The sequence below is a fragment of the Thalassophryne amazonica genome, chromosome 10, assembly GCF_902500255.1.
Source record: "Thalassophryne amazonica chromosome 10, fThaAma1.1, whole genome shotgun sequence".
Taxonomy (NCBI): domain Eukaryota; kingdom Metazoa; phylum Chordata; class Actinopteri; order Batrachoidiformes; family Batrachoididae; genus Thalassophryne; species Thalassophryne amazonica.
Window position 1 is genome coordinate 93,030,033 of NC_047112.1, and position 12,944 is coordinate 93,042,976.

Genomic DNA, 12,944 nt, shown 5'->3' on the forward strand with positions numbered 1-12,944 from the left:
GCTGACAAACGTACATGAACAGCAGTGAGAGTCAGTCACCTCATCTCAGAACATCCCTCCTCCCGCAGAAATCTAGTTCTCACACACACACACACACACACACACACACTTCACAGAGGAGTTTTCCTGGATCAAAAAAACTCCGCGGCCATATCATGCAAGTCCAAATCTCTACCGTCTGCCAAAATTATATGGTTGTACCGGAATAAACCGTGCAGGCCAAGTAGAGACACACTTTCATTCTTTGAGATTTTAGTGCCTGATAGCAGTGTCCATTATTTCCATTCTTTCTATGTTTTAAAGGACATGTTGCACTGAAACCATAACATTTCTGACAGCGTTCCTTTGAGGAAAGGTCCCAGCGCACGCTTAAATGGGACATTGCTGCTAACAAAACGGAGCCACAAATTAATTACAAAGTTTACTTAAGTGTCATGTCGTGCTATGATGACTCATTTCTAAGTGATAATTGTTCATTTTGATGCAGTCACAGAAAAAAACAGCAGATGGTCTCCACTGTGAGAAAACTTATAGCCGCTTTACACTGAGAAACGTAGTGTGCGTGCACGCCATTAATCATGAACACAGTCTGTTAACCGTTTACTAGATGCTCACTTTTGTGCACACTGTCATTGATATACAACCCCTGGCAAAATTATGGAATCACCAGCCTCGGAGGATGTTCATTCAGTTGTTTAATGTTGTAGAAAAAAACAAAGCAGATCACAGACATGACACAAAAACTAAAGTCATTTCAAATGGCAACTTTCTGGCTGACACATAGGGTCAGTGTCAATGAGCAGATCTGATATGATGCAGGTGTTAGTTTTGGGGATGAAAATTTACAGGGTGATTCCATAATTTTTTCCTCAGAATTGATTCCATATTTTTTTTCCTCTGCTTGGTCTAAAAAGTAACCGTTACTGACTGCCACAATCTTTTTTTTTTTCTTGATTTCTTATAGTGTTTCTTAAGCCAGAAAGTTGCCATTGAAATGACTTTAGGTTTTGTGTCATGTCTGTGATCTGCTTTTTTTCTACAAAATTAAACAACTGAATGAACATCCTCCGAGGCCAGTGATTCCATAATTTTTGCCAGGGTTGTAACTGAACAATCTATGAAATACATCTGTGTGACCAGACAAATCAGGTTGTCTGTCAGACAGCCTGAAACACAGCTGAGAGGTCCACGTGTGCAGTGTGCGACACAGTGCATGCTGCTCTTAGAGGCAGAATATTCAGCTAAAGCCCCGGTCACACAGCACTAACAAAAGATACCGAAGCTAAAACGAAACAAGAAATCTGGACTTACGTTGACTTTCAGAGTCATCATTTAACTGCCATTCCAGCTTCGTTTCTGTAGCTGGTGCTTCGTCAGAATTTTTCAAACTGTTGAAAAATGTGAATAAATCCTGACAACAACCTCAATTCGTCCGTATTCCGTTTTGCTTTCTGTCTTGACTGTTCTCATCATTTGCGTAGTTCCCGTACTGTCAGCGGTCCGTTTGATTGTCGTCCAACCTCCAACCTCTCCCTCTCTCCCCCTCCCTCCACGTCTCTGGCTGTTACACACGTGTGCGCCCCACACATTGTCAAGACAACGCAAATGATCACACGGTGGTGCTTCGTTCTGATTTTGTGTCAAGCGTCAAGCGTTCGCTTTGTTTTTTGTTAGTTCCCGGTTTTAAAGATAAAGATAAACATAAAGATAAACCTTTATTGATCTCACAGAGGAGAAATTCACAGTTTTCAGTTCTTTTAATGTGCTCTGCACTCGCAAGCTTTTCAGTGATGAGAAAAGTACAGGCTCATTCATCCACTTTTTTCTCGATGATTTGGGACTCCCCCCTTTGTTTAGCTAACACCATGTGCCGTGTGACCAGGCCATAACGAGGCTCATCTCTGAGCATGGTGCTAATTTCATAAAGTTCAAATTTAGCAACAGCAGCAAGGGGCAGTTTATGTATGAGGTACTATGAGGACAAACTAAGGATTTTAGAAGCATGTTTGTAGTGAGGACGAGGCTGTTAAAAGCACATTATCCAAGCACCTGGCAACTACGAGGACAGGACAGGCTTTTTGACTAATCCCTCTTGCGCACTTCAATCCCACCTGCTTTGTGCGCTGTATATAAAATTATTATTTTGAAGCAGATTAATAATTTTCTATCAGAGTTTGGATGTTGAAAACACCTCTAATCACTTCTAAATTTGAAAAAAAAAATCATGTTCAGATTATGGGGTGTTATGAGTAAAATTTTGAAAGGAACAATGAATTTACTCCATTTTGGAATAAGGCTGTAGCATAACAAAATATGGAAAAAGTGAAGCACTGTGAATACTTTCCAGATGCACTGTATGTGGCCCTGCAACAGACTGGCATCTTGTTCAGGGTGTAATCCGCCTCACACCCTATGACTGCTGGCCTAGGTTCCAACCCCCCACGACCCTTCACTGGAGCAAGCGGGTATAGAAAATGGACAGAAAATAATAACTATAACAACAATGGATGCAACTATTTTTAACTTGCTCATGATAATTCATGAGCAAATGTCAATGCAGGATAGAAACAGTAAGACTTAAACTCCCATCTTTCAAATCTTAGTTAATTTTTGCTGCACTTAATACTATATGCAATGTTTACATCTACATAATTACATTTGCTGCAGTCTTTGTGTGAGAAAATGCAAAAAAGTTAGTTCTGAATTAGTAATTCTCAAGTTGAGCGAGTCTGCTTTAACTGTTTAAGTGAAACACTTACTGTTAATGAGTAACAGGAGTGACTCATGGGGGTTCAATATGCATATGAACCATGGATTTGCAAAAATTTATGTAATACTAATACAATATACTTTTGGAGGGTGGTATGCATTTTCAGAGGCCTGATGTTCATGGCCAGTCACCCAAAATGGCAGATATTCGCCCGAGTTAAACGAGGGCGAATATCTGTCATTTTGCTCTCTGAATTCGGCAGTGCGTCCTCATCAAGCTGGCTGTTGGATGCGCTGTTCATTGTCGTACTATTACTATTCATGAGAAAATCATCTGGAGTATCCATATTGGGACCAACACACACACACTTCTTGCCTTTTTATGTTTTCCTCTGCGGACAGTCCTTGGGCTGCGCGCACTATGACATAATTTGTTAACGCACAGCGGGTGGGTATAGCCAGATAGCGTTGACATAAATCTATGATACCGGCCTAGCAACGCCTCGGTAAAGTGAAAATAATGTGAAAATAAATTGATTGCCACAGTGACTTGTTAAAGTTATAAAAAAGTAAGTCCTTATAGGCCCTCGGGTGCTTATCTCTGGTTTCCATGCCATGAAGCAGATGAAAGTCCATGACTCCTGCTGGATGGGATGCTAGTCCATCACAGGTTACTTCCCTGCCCAGGCTGATACCCATTTAACAACTGGGTGAACTGAGACAATGCAGACTAAGTGCCTTGTCCAAGGACACAGACAGGTAGTACAAGCGGAATTCAAACCCAGGTCTACATATTAGCAATTCAACTCTTTATTCACTGAGCTACCTGCTCTTTTAAAGTAATAACTGCACAAATCTCAATGCAAAGTTAGAGCGGATTTCATTTCACTGCCACTTTGCAACTGATAGTGTGGAGCAGCTGTTCATTCATGTGATCAGGGAAAAAGTTGTCCAGTCAAGTGAATTGAGACTGTTAAAGCAGATAATCTCTGCCCTTTTGCATTCAGCTTTAGGCAGACTGCTGCATGCTCAACACACATTCAGCCAAAGCAATGAAAGGATCACTTCAAAATATCAAGAGTTGGGGATGGAGCATGCATGCTGTATTTTTGCCATGCCATCCTGAGCCAAGCACGTGTGGAACCATGGTGGCTGAGTGTCCATAGGGTTCTGGGGGGGGGGGGGGCCTTTCCCTGTTCTTGTCAAGTAGAATGGCTGCTTGGGAGGACTCAGCGTGGCTAGGCTACAGCAATTAGATTATTTTATCTATTATTTTTATTGAACACTGGATAGCTTGCTGTCATTCAGGACCATAGGCAAAAGTTCCTTACCTTCAACGTTACGCTTTTTAACAAATGTAAAGCAAATCTGCACATTTTTTTTGCTGAAACAAAAAGATGATCAGCTCTGAACCATGGGTTTTATGATTCATTGCACATCTATCCAATGTGCATGTACAACTGAAAAAGCCTGAACAGCTGGTATACGATACAGTACAACCAGGTATGGACCGTCCGGAACAGCACAAAAATATACGAATAAGATGTACATACCAGCCTGTGCAAGGTGTGGTGGATCTTGTGGATGCTAGCCAGTGTCGTCAAGTGAGAATTCAGCTGAAAATCTAGTATTAAAAAAGGCAATAAGACAATATTAAAGTTATAGCGTGCTGCATCAATTTCTGACATGATAAAACCTAAAATAAACCCACGAGAAGGTTAAACCACTACAGCACTACCCAGAACACTTCCTCTCAGCAAAGTTGACTCCAAAAATCGATTACTTGTCATCTCAAAGAGTAAAAATTCAGGCTTTAGACACATCTCCCATGAAGAAGGATGTAGCATACGTGCAAGCTCGAACTTATGTCAGAATCTATGCTAGCTCGTCGACATGCCTGCGAGTACCACATATGTTTTTTCCGCTCGCGTTTAAAGGTTTTTAATCAAAACCCGTTGCTCTTAGAGGCCAAAGGCAGATAAACCAACACACGTAGCCGAGCAGATAGCACTAGCCGCATACCTAAAATAGCAGTGCAGTCGCGCAACTTAGAGTTTACAAAGTATCCAGAGAGCGGAGCGTATGGGAGGTGTAGTCCAATTCCTTCTATAAACACGCTGAAACCACTGTTATTAAGAGGACTCAAAACTACAATTCCCAAGCCTTAACAAAACAATTATTTCTTAGACCGCTCTCCCCTACATTACCCCTACCGATGAATGCATTTTACATGCTTTAAAAAGGAAGCAACTAAATAAAGATATCTAACATGATATGCCTGTTGACGGTTAAGCAACGCGCACATCTACTTGCGGCAGGTCGCGCGGGTGCCGCAGAGCTCGACAGTATTGCTGCAGCGAGCAATGAAAGATGTTTTACACAACTGCGTCACAATTTTCATTCTGTGTAACAGCCTGCAGTCAGCGAGAAAAATAAACCCATTTACAAAAGCGCTACACCACCACCCAATCGGAGCAGAGCATAGCACATCCTAAATAATGTATAAACCGAACACAGCGGACAAATTACCACCGAAAAGCTTCAAAATTCAACCAACGTTCATATAAGCGCTGCTAATGCTACACAAAACGTGAACCCGCAGCGTCAAAACTAGCTTTGTGCGTGTCCAAATAGATGTGAAATCACACGGAGCGTCCTTTGTTGTCGCAAGACAGCGCTTGGAAATACAAAGAACCCATGCAAATAGCACCCAATTATCAAATACCACATAGCCAAAAGCAGGTACAGAAAAACAAAACGTCTTTCCGCTTTTCTCTATTAAACGCCGTATCACCACAAAGCTCGTATACCTCGGTGAAGAAAAGCCTGTGTTCGCATTATTACTTACTTGCCGCATCAGAGTGCATTTTTATGAAACATACAACTGTCTATGGGAAGTCCGCAAACCGGCCAATAGGCGGGCCTTGTCAAAGGAAGTCACGCCCACTGGCCATGATTGAGCGAGAGCCTGCGTGGCTCCGCCTGCGCTCACTACCGATACGTTGTTGGAGGTGTCATGTCACGATAGGGCGGGATAAGGAAATATATTCCGCTATGATTCCGCCCACACTCAAACATGACTAATGAGAACGTCGGCGGTACCTCAGCTGTTCATTGGTCTGTTGAGACAGGAGCTGCACGTCAATCACCATAATTTCCTCGTGCACAACCAAAAACCCAGCCCACGATGGAATATCATTGGTCAATTTAGACATAAATTTGACGGTAAGCCGGTTTGTGGGGTTCGTTTCTTAAAGCGACCTGGTACAGGTTAGTGGTGGGCTGCTAGCGAGCGTTATCGGATTGCGTGCTGTCACAAACATCAGTAACACAGTCGGTTGTGCTTCGTTTCAGTCTCAAGGTCCGTTTTAAGGCGCTTCAACATGAAACTTGGCTAGTTTTTTTTTGTTTGTTTTTGAAGCAGAGAGCGTCGCTGACGAGTTTGTCGGCCGACAGGAAATCTTCGCGGTTACACCAACCAAACGAATTCTGATAAAATATATTTAAGTATGAACCTATTAGTTAAGCGACACTCTGCAAATATTGCTACTAAACTACTACGTGCAAACTCGTCATTTTTCAGGTATAGCAGAACTAGTGGGGGTTTGGAGGCCCTCTAACGATTTAACTTTATTTTTACATTCTTGTTGAGTTAGTGGACCATAACCAACCTGGTTTGTGACCCGTCGGTTAAACTGCGGTCAGTAAGCTCACTAGCCGTGTTTTGTATCTTTGAGTGAGTTTACTTCAAACCGTGACTCTTACCGTTAGCTTACTGTTAAACTGGATTGTGTGTTACCAGGTTTTTCTTGAGAACCAAAGTTCGACTGTCAAAAACTTATGCAACAATAACAAATTTTGTACTTTTTTTGGCAGGTTATATTTTGCTGAATACAGCAAACACACCTAGTGGTAGTTGACCGGATCTCCTCTCTGATTGGTTAGTTCAAATGACATCATCGTAGAGTTTATTTCAACATGGTGGCGCTCTCGGCAAAGTTGAACTAGACTATATTTAACCGTACGCGGCACCGGAAAAAAACAGCAGCCGTTTTGCCGGCTGTCTAAATTTATTCACAACGGAACGGTCGGGCGGGAACTTAAAGGCGATCGGAGTTTAAAATCTTATTTCACATTCATGATAGTAGCTCGATATTGGTGATTTTCGTTATTGAAAATTGGCATATTTTACCATTATTTTTAGGGGTGGGCCGATCGAGGTTTTGCAGACATGACACTGGCAGAGGGGGGGAAAAAAAGGATAAACACACATGCCAACATGGAGTTCTGTATTTTCGTTTTTATTCTAGCTTGAATTTGCAGGTTTGTTTATCATCCCCGCCCTACACAGAAAATTACCAAGACTGCAAAAATTATTTCCACCTCATGGTGAAAAGCACCAGTGAACATATTTTGGGCGCGGCAGTGGAAATAATTTCAGGCACGGTGGAAATAATTTTCGCCACACAGTGGAAATAATTTCGGTCACAAGTATGCCACGTTTTTGAGCTGCTTTTAGTGTAGGAGAATCCCTCGAACTACTTCCACTGCGTGGCAAAAAACGCCGGTGGAAATAATTCTCACCCACGGTGGAAATAATTTCTAGCATGGCTATGCCACATTTTTGAGCTGCTTTTAGTGTCCGAGAATCCCTCCACCAGTAGGTGATTTTCTGTTCCGATTCAAATGACTCTATGGCACCCAAAACAGCATTTAAAGATGAAAAATTAGCACCAACACTCAATGCCAAGGGCGCCGCCATGTTGAAATACCATCTGTCATTTGAACTAGCCAATCAGCGAGGAGATCTGGTCAAATATCGCTTAGGTGCGTGTTTGCCGTATCCAGCAAAATATACACTATATATATATATATATATATATACATATATATAACTGTTTCATGTTAATGTTTGGAATCTTGTGATTACAGGAGTTACTCAAGTTAAAAGCAATCACCACTTTTGTGATGTGCAGTTATGTTTTATAAGCATGTTTTAATACAGGATCACTAATAGCTGGTTAACTTGAATGCAAGTGTAAGACTAGTCATCTGTGACATTATAATGTTCACTTGGAAGAAGTCACAGTCTGCCTGTTGATGATGCTCTGGGAGAGATCAAACATCTTGGCAGGAGGATCGCTTACTCCACTTAAGGTTATGGGGAGCTGGAGCCTATCTCAGCAGTCATGGGGCGAGAGGGGTACACCCTGGACCCTGGACAGGACACCAATCTGTTGCAGGGCCACATACAGACAAATGCATTCACATTCACATGTACACCTACGAACAATTTAAAGTCTCCAATTCATGTAATCTGTATGTCTTTAGATGTGGGAGGAAACCAGAGCACCCAAAGGGAACCCATGTAAACACGGGGAGAACAGGCCATGGGTGGGAATCAATCCTGTGATCTTCTTACTGTGAGGCAACAGTGCTAAACACTAAGTCACCATGCTGCCAGCAGGAGGATTAACCCTATTGTTAGATTATATCTGTGCTAATTCTTTATTCTGTTATTTCATGTTAGTTATCAAGTATTTGCTATGCTTAAAGTGTAGGTGATACCAAAAAATGTGCACAAATAGTCACTAAAAATGATGAAATGTTTATTTAAAAAAAAAAAATCCTGATTAAAGTCGATAAGTGTGCAGGTGAAGGATAATCTACAGGTATCTGAAGCCTGTGCTCTATTTCAGCTCCATTCAGCCACAGCTATATTGTTGCTACGTCATCACTGGAATGGCACCTGCTGATTCAAGTCTAAATCAATTGTAAACACAGCAGAGGTCAAGCTGTTTTTGGATGATTTTTTTTTTTAGGGTGGAGTGTTTTTTTTTTTAAGTCCAGTCTGAACATGTGTGTGAATAAGCTGTGAGGTTCACAACTTTATGGGTTTGAGCCTTATTTAGACCACAATGAGGGAGAAAAAACTTGGAGGAAAACCTTCAGTCTGACAACAGTGATATTGGCAGAGTTCAGAAGACAGAATGGTGATTATAAATAATGCAGGTGATTTTGGCAGGAGATCCTTTTTTTGCCAGCTCTTTGATCTGATCAACTGATTTATAAAAAAAAAAGGGTTTTGGTGATGGTGTGGATTTTTTGTTTTTTAAATGACACCCCCCGATAAAAAGATACATTCCAGTATGAAAAATGTCATGAGGGATTGACAGTATCGACTGTTTTTTAAAATAAATATTGTTTTCCTTATTGAATAGCATAACACATTATTAAATATTAAAACCATTCACACAGGAGAAAATAATAGTCTTACCTGTTTGTTTCAGTGAGATCTCCATTTTGATGAAAACGTGTGAAAATATTTTAATTTGTTGTCCTGACAGAAGAAAAGTCTATGATGGTTTGAGTCTCTTCTGTACTGATCCATGACCAGTGCAGTCTGCTGCAGCAGATGTACGAGGTCTGTTAGAAAAGTAACTGACCTTTTTATTTTTTGTAAAAACTATATGGATTTGAATCATGTGATTGCATCAGCCAAGCTTGAACCTTCGTGCGCATGTGAGTTTTTTCACGCCTGTCGGTTGCGTCATTCGCCTGTGAGCACGCCTTGTGGGAGGAGTGGTCCAGCCCCCTCGTCAGATTTTCATTGTCAGGAAATTGGCTGATGACTGCCGCTTTGCTTCATCAAAATTTTTCAGAAAGTGTGAGAGACAGCCAGGTGGAAACCATTTGGAAAATTCAGATGGCTTTCGGTGAAGATCATATGGGGATCACACAGATTGACAATTACAACTGGATTAAAGACGGCCCACAGCAGCGGATTGAGCGCCGCGCACTGAGCGGCGATCGACAGGCTCAAATGACCAGATCATTTCCAAAGTGAACGCTTTGATCCGGGACGTCGTCTGACTACCAGAGAAATGGCAAGACAGCTGGACATAGCACTTTTTCGTCACATTCCACTGTTAAAGGAGTTTTTGTAATGGAAAGAGGAGCGGAGAAATTCGCCACGGAGCCGCTCATGGCGTGGGACGAAAGCACCTCCGTGTTGGTCTCACAGGACAAGCCCTAACATGCCCAGCTCTTGCACCATTCGGAAAATTCAGACGGCTTTCGGTGGCTTTTCAGTCGTGAGACTATCCGAGAAATTGTGGACGAGCTGGACATGCCACAGCATGTCCTGTGAGGCTTCATCACGGCGTTGCTTTTGTTCTGTGCCCTGCGCCTCCGTCCCGACGCGCGAATTTCTCCGCATTTTCATGCTGAAAAAGTGCTGATGTCAAACTCTTCTGCCATTTCTGTGGTAGTCAGACGACGTCCCGGATCAACAAAGCGTTTACTTTGGAAATGAACGGCACATTCCACTGTTACAGAATTCATGATATGCACACTCTTAAGGCTATGAAATTGGGCTACTAGTAAAAAAAATGTAGAAAAGGGGTGTTCACAATAATAGTAGCGTCTGCTGTTGACGCTACAAACTCAAAACTATTATGTTCAAACTGTTTTCTTATCCTGTGAATCACTAAACTATTTAGTTGTATAACCACAGTTTTCATGATTTCTTCACATCTGCGAGGCATTAATTTTGTGGATTGGAACCAAGATTTGGCTCATTACTAGTGTGCTTGGGGTCATTGTCTTGTTGAAACCTATTTCAAGGGCGAAGATTTAAGGAAGAGTGCATCTCATAAATACGGTGATCAGGCTTCAACGATACAAAGTGCCACCAATTTTAACTATCTTAGTTCTGTAAAGGACATCCAGATGCTTACAAAGCAATCGCTACCAGATTCACTTCAGTCTTCTTCAGTGGATGACAAAAGAGCTCTAGAACTGCTTTATCATATTCCTCAGTACAGGACGCACGTCTTTAGAACTCCTCCACCTCCTCGTCTAGACACACCACCACCAGACGAGGCACCGAGCCTCACGTGGTCTCAACACAGCTTCAACAAACAAAACTGGAGAAGTGTGAGCCCCTATCTGCAGCAAAGGGGAATGGAGGAATCTGAACAATCTTCACCATCCTCATAAAACCAAGCAACCCAGTTTGAGCCCTCAAACATGAGTAGTGTGATGTGTAGTCGAGATGCCACTACATCTCAAATGCATGAATATAACCAATTCCTAAGCACTGATATTTGACTTAATTCAGCTACTACGTGGAGTTGAAAGCACTCCATTTTCAGCATGAGAGCAGAATCCTCCACCAAGGCGTAACTTTCATGTGCTCTCCTGAACATACTCAAAGTGCAGGGGAGTGCATCTTAACTCAAGTGCAAATAACTCAATGGGAGACAGAAATAAGTATCTTTAAAAACGGTCCTGGATATGCATCTGCCTTCAAACCTACTCAATTCTTCCTCTTCTCAAAAGCCTACAACACCAGTGAACTTCTTTCAGACATTCATGCCTTCTTGAGAGATGGCGCTATATGACTTAACAGCTTGGTCAGAGATAATTTTTAATGTGACTGTAAATCATGTAAATACTTCAAATGTGCTTCCTTTGAATGCATTTTGCTGTAAGAATCTACTTCTACTTAATGATCACTAATAAAACTAAGACTCAAAGAGCAAAATACTACATGCATCGAATTTGGAAACCTAACTGGAGCACAACAATACATGACAAAGAAATGCATTATGAATAAACTTAATTGAATAGGACATAAGCCGGTAAGTTAATAAACCTTTTATTTTTATATAGACATAGGTTATAGTGAAAACAGACAGACACAGACTTTACATACATATACAGTAGGGACAAGGCCGTTCCTTCTCCTGCATTGTCAATAAAGACTTTGAAATCAAATATTATGTATATTTGGTCAGTAAACAACAGCTACCTTGATCACTGATTTTTACATGTTGATGTATTGTAACATAAAACTTTAAATTTGTAACTTTATGAATTTCACACAGCTGACTAATTTCATGTAATTTACCATGTACGTTGATAGCATGGTTCAAAAAACTAAGAAAATAAACCCTCTATACATCCAATAAATAAAATCTGATCCTGTATTCTAGATGTGCTTAAGTTCTTGCAGCATGGGTGAGGATGGTAAGGTGGGGTAAATGCAGGAGGGAACTCCTGTTCCACCGTGAGGTTACAGGTGTGTTCCAGGTCTTAATAGACACAATCATAACTTTCAGAGCTATCATGATCATGAATATCAAGTTCAACACAAAACACGTGCACAAATTTCTGTACAAAACAGAACAAATACATCTGGGGGGGAAATAAAACATTTTCAAAAATCTCATCCATTCACAAAATGCTCCGTTAGAGCATGCATGCAAATATTAAATCTTCTGACAAATCAGCATCATACCACAACCAAGCACAAAGATTTATACATGTGGTACAAGAACGTTATACTAGGCAAAAAGAACAGCATAGCATCATTACACACTTCAGAACTAACCAGTGTCCATTGTTTTGAACTGATTTTTACGAGTGGTACAAAGCAATGCATTCATCAAACTTACCATCCTAAGCCTAAAGGACCTCCTCCTGAGAGGGTCACTGGTCTTCCACTGTAGTTATTTTAACACTGTCAGTGTTGGGAAAGATGCTACTAGTAAGAGGAGACCTGAAACTATCAGTGGACTAAGGAAGACAAAACGGATGCCACATATCAAAACAAAAATGGACACCAACTAGCTCTATGCCAACTGACAACAGCCTAAACAGTCTGAATTCATCCTGAAATAATCCCTGACCACTCTGTGCATTTGTGTTAGCACACATGTATGTACATTTAGGTTTGTTGGTGTGTGGGACACACAAAGTAAATTCTATATTTAGAGGCACAAAAATACTCTTACCTACACAACGGAGATACATAAATTGATCATACCAAGAAATGCTGATCAGAACACTAGTAGCTCACCGTTGTTAGGGTAAGAGCAGGTAAGCAGCAATGCTGATTGGTTTGATGTTATGTGGGCTGAAGTCTTTGCATGGGGTTAGCAAACTCAAGTGTTTGCTCTGGGGAGAAAAAGAAAAAGACAGTAGGAGAGCAAAAACTCTGGCACAAATCAACAGTAAACACTGCAGGCATCAGAAACCCGCCATCCATTTGACACAGTGAGTGTGCTTCTTTGAGAGTTCTACTCTGACTGAAAATGTTGCAAACAGCCAGAGCCGTCTGTTCAGAAAAGCTCAAGTTTTAAGTCCATTACACAGATATACCGTCGTTAAGCGTGCCCAGATCAAAGCCATCCCGATTAAGACTCAGAGACAGTGCTCACTCCTGTTGG